The sequence below is a fragment of the Babylonia areolata genome, chromosome 19 (genome assembly GCF_041734735.1).
Source record: "Babylonia areolata isolate BAREFJ2019XMU chromosome 19, ASM4173473v1, whole genome shotgun sequence".
Taxonomy (NCBI): domain Eukaryota; kingdom Metazoa; phylum Mollusca; class Gastropoda; order Neogastropoda; family Buccinidae; genus Babylonia; species Babylonia areolata.
In genome coordinates this window covers 56,427,905-56,432,904 of record NC_134894.1, presented here as the reverse complement: position 1 = coordinate 56,432,904, position 5,000 = coordinate 56,427,905, and the positions used below count along the sequence as shown (strand labels likewise).

Genomic DNA, 5,000 nt, shown 5'->3' with positions numbered 1-5,000 from the left:
GAGAGAGAGAGGCAAACAGGGATACAAATACAGAGAGAGAGTGAGAGAGAGAGAGAGAGAGTGAGAGAGTGAGAGAGAGGCAAACAGGGATACAAATACATACAGAGGGAGAGAGAGTGAGAGAGAGAGAGAGAGAGGCAAACAAGGATACAAATACACACACACACACACACGCACACACACACACACACACACACACATAGAGATCAGAAATAGAGATACAAATGTAAAAGAGACGAGAGGGAGAGGGGAGTAATAGTGGAAAGAAAAAGAAGATAGAGACAGAGGGGAGAAAGAGAGAGAGAGAGAGGGGGGGGAGGCAGAGACAGAAAGACAGACAGACTCTAGAGTGCGTGAGAGAGAGAGAGAGAGAGAGAGAGAGAGAGAGAGAGAGAGAGAGAGAGAGGCAGAAACAGAAAGAAACACAGAGACACAGACCCTAGCTGGATCAATGTACGCACTATGAAAAACACCAACCCCCCCCCCCCAGAAAAACAGAACACAAAAAAGAAAGGAAAATGCCAGGGTGCTTGCGAGAGAGAGAGGACTATTGATTTTGGATGCAACTCTTCATTCTGTCAATCTGTCTGTCTTTGGGGAAACAAGACCACCACCATGAGCCACCAGAACTCCATTTTTTGGGGTGGTGGTGGTGGGGGGAGGGGTTGGGGGGGGGGGCTTAGGGGAGTGGTGAGAGGGGTGGAGGAAGAAGGAGGGGGGGGGGGGAGAAAAGGAAGATCAGTCAACGTGGGAGCAGCAAAAGGTGTGTGTGTGTGTGTGTGGCGGTGTGGGGGGTGAGGTTGGAGGTTGGGTGGGTGGGGAACAAAACGTGGGTAGGAAAAATACTTACACAGGTATGATTCCTTTCGACTGTGTAGACTTCATTGTGTTCGCGTGTCTTTACTGCCCCCCCCCCCCTCCTTCCGTCCGTGCGTGTGTGTGTGTGTATGTGTAGGAGGGGGGGTGGGGCGGTGGAAGGAAGGTTTGTGATTAAAACTGGTTTGCTCCCAACGGGATTCTTCAACGCAAGTCTTTGAAGCCATTTCTCTCTTTCGTTTTCTCTAGCGCGCGCGCACACACACACACACACTCTCTCGCAGTTTCTCCTGTTTTGTTATTTATAACTTTTCCTATTTTAAAAAATATAATACTCAACAGTTCTGATTTGGTTTTCTTCATTTCTATCCAACCGCTTCCAGATTGTCTCCGTTAGTAACTTTAAGTCTGAGCCAACCCTGATCTCCTATGGTGTGCCACAAGGCTCTGTCCTGGGCCCCGTTCTGTTCGTTCTTTACACTGCTCCTCTTTCTGATGTCATTTCTGGCCATTCTGTTCTTCACCACTCTTTTGCTGATGATACTCAGCTACAAAAGTCTGCAGAACCAAACCAAGTATACAGTCTGTTTCTATCAATGCAGAATTGTATTCTCGATGTTAAATCCTGGATGACATTCAACAAACTAAAGTTGAATGATGACAAAACTGAAGCTATGATTCTTTCCTCTGCAAGAATGTCCACATCTACGTCTTTTCCTGCCTCTATTGTGGTTGGTGATGCCACAGTTCAGTTTTCTAAATCAGCAAGGAACCTTGGAGTCATTCTTGACTCAAACCTCAGCATGCATGCTCAGGTAGTAAATCTGATACGCATAGTCAATTGTGAACTTCGTCGCATCAGCTCTATCCGTCAGTACCTTTCTGCTGAAACTACTAAAACTTTATCTCTGCTTTTGTGCTGTCACGAATTGACTACTGTAATTCTCTTCTCATAGGCTGTCCACGTAATATTCTTCAGCGAATTAAAAAACTTCAAAACAATGCTGCCCGCCTGACTCTCAGAGCCCCACGTACTGATCACATTTATCCTCACCTCCGCACTCTACATTGGCTCCCCATTGAAGCGAGAATTAAATACAAAGTTGCGTGTCTCTGCTATTCTGCTTTCCACTCCGCAGGACCTACATAGGTTTCTGACTTTATCAGTGTTTACACTCCCGCAAGAAATCTCCGCTCTTCGTCTGACTGTTTGAAACTTCCATTTGAAACTTCCTCGTGTCAATAAAACAATCTATGGTGAAGGTTCTTTCTTCTTTGCTGCTCCTCACATCTGGAACAACCTTCCTCATCATATTCGTGCATCTGATTCTATTTCTGCTTTTCGCTCATCACAAAAAACTCATCTTTTAAAAACCTACCTATAAGTACCCCTAGCTTCCTTGTTCTCCAACACCACCCATGTCAGCTCACTTTGGATGTATGTAGAGTGGGAAAGGGAGAGTGTGAGTGGAGGGGGGGGGGGATGGGAGAGGGGTTTCTGAGAAAGAGTGGTCATGAATGTTTTATGTAATTTGTAATATTTTTTTCTTTCATATAAAGCGCCCTGAGCTCTTAGAGAGAAAGGGCGCAATATAAATGTACTTTATTATTATAATTATTAAAAAATAATACACTGTAAATAACGAGCCAACGCGCATACCGCCAAGTATACTATTTCGGGGTTCGCTCGAGTGAATTAAGCTTTTCTGTATTGATCTTAGTAGGGCTGTGTTCAATAGAAATGCACTATGGCAGCATGGTACGAACGGATGTAACCTGCACTGCACAGAACAACTACATTTTGGCTGTACCAAAAGGAAGAGCAACCACTGAAGAGGTTTTCTTCAGCATGGCGTATTCCGAGTCATGTGCTTCCGGTGGCTACGTCAATGAAATTCACCGCCGTTTATGCATCCCTCGTGTGATCAGCTTACGAACGAAGACGAAAAGTCTGCATGGGCTCGTCCGTCTGACCCGGTCAAGCTTGTGAATTTGTTTCGTTCTTATAATTCAGTTTTTGTGTCTCCTCCTCCGAACCCCAGCCTTCACACACACACACACACACACACACACACACACACTCGCACGCACGCACACACAATCGCACGCACGCACGCACGCACGCACACACACACACACACACTCGCACGCACACACACACATACACATGTTTCCGTCTGAAATCACATTATGTAGATGGACACACACACACCAGCACCACCACCATTAGGAATACGATGACCACAAAGAGGCACGCCACTCCAGTCCACCTTTATGGCTCAGATCAAAACGGCAAGCTGCCATGCCGCGCCAGGAAATCTGCTATTCCATCCCCCCCACGCCCCCCTCCCCCCAGCTCTTGAAAAATTCAGACATCGTCGGGTGAGCTGCCAATTCCGGATCTTACTGCCAGCTGCAAGTTCCAAAGGCTGGATACGTGCGGCCGATCAACGCTTAGTTTTCACATATATAATATAATAATAATAATAATAATAATAATACAGCGCTTAATCTTGTGCAGAGATAAATCAAAGCGCTTTCGCACCAGTCATTCACACGCATGCATAACTCTAAAACTGGAAAAAAACAACAACTGAAGACAAGGAAGAGGCAGGGAAGGAAGGCTATTTTGGGAAGCGGTGGGTTTTAAGGCCAGACTTGAAAGAACTGAATGCGGAGAACTGACTAAGCGAAAGATGAAGTTCATTCCAATTGCAAGGTCCACAGACAGAGAAAGAACGGCGGCCAACAGTCGAGTGTTTGAATCTGGGTATGCGTAAACAGATATCTGGGTAATGCTTAAACAGAGTGGATCCGAAGCCGATATGTTTCATATATAAAATGTTACATGTCTGTCTGAGTGTGTTTGCGTGCGTGCCTGAAATCTGACTGAATGACACAGGAAACGAATGATGAGCGCCCAGTGGCAGCCGTCAGTCGGTTCTACTCAGGTAGGCAGCCTGTTGTGCAAATGACCCCGAGTTTGTAAAGCGCTTAGAGTTTGGTCTCCGACCGAGGATAGCCGCTATATAAGTATCCATATCAATCAATCAATATAGCTGGCCCGTGGAATGAATTCCAAACGTTCAACTCGGGCAAACTTCGACCCACTTGTCTTTTGGACACTATCTAACCATGTCAAGCTGTATACAATGTCATAATAATTAAACAAAAGTAAATTCTGTGTACTGAGGTTGCAAGCTTCTCTTGATAAGGAATTCCCAAGAGGATTATAACGAAGAACGTTTTCGTGTAAACACGAGCGGAGGATAGACATCTTCGGGTCTTGTCGGGACGCGGTATTGATACAGCCGGTTGGGCGACACCTTAAAACAAGAGAGGCAAGGCCTTCAAGACTCACTTGTGATAAATTAAGTCCCCTAGCATTAATTACAGAGTAATTTCCCTTTTTTACTATCTGCCCCCAAACGTTTGCAAAATAAATAAAAATTCCATGCTTAGCAAAAGAAGTTCCTGTTTGAACAAAAAATGATAATAATGACTCCTCTTGTTGCTGTGTCAGAATACGAGGTCAAAGTGCCAAGTTTAGAGAATACAAAAAGTACAAATATAACAGTAAATGCAGTTTGCATATAATTAGGCTTCTTTCTTTCTTTTTTTTTGTGCCCATCCCAGAGGTGCAATATTGTTTTAAACAAGATGACTGGAAAGAACTGAATTTTTCCTATTTTTATGCCTAATTTGGTGTCAACTGACAAAGTATTTGCAGAGAAAATGTCAATGTTAAAGTTTACCACGGACACACACACACACACACACAGACAACCGAACACCGGGTTAAAACATAGACTCACTTTGTTTACACAAGTGAGTCAATCATGGGGCAACAACTTAAAAAAAGAAAGAAAAAGAAGTAGTGCCCAATAAATGATACGTATCTGCACTATTGTTTCATGACATAACTTGACATAATTCATTAGTTAAAAGAAGAATTCTGTCTACTAATATTAGAAAACACTCACCATATGTTAACTTGGTAACAGTGGGGCAGTTGTGGCTCTATGATGTCTCCTGTGAACTATGTTATTTGACTGTCAAATGTGTGCAGCTAGTTGGGAATCAGGGTGTCACATTATAAGTGGATTTTTTTAATGTATTTATTTATTTTATTTATTATTATTATTTCTTCTTTTCTTTTTCTTATGTGTGTGTGTGTGTGTGTG

General features: G+C 43.7%; 1 protein-coding gene across 1 annotated transcript in view; it reads right to left on the bottom strand.

Annotated features, from left to right (window-relative positions):
* LOC143293871 (uncharacterized) overlaps positions 1-5,000 on the bottom strand; it is a 431,915-nt gene that overhangs the window by 26,476 nt on the left and 400,439 nt on the right. The gene's annotated exons all lie outside the window — the stretch shown is intronic.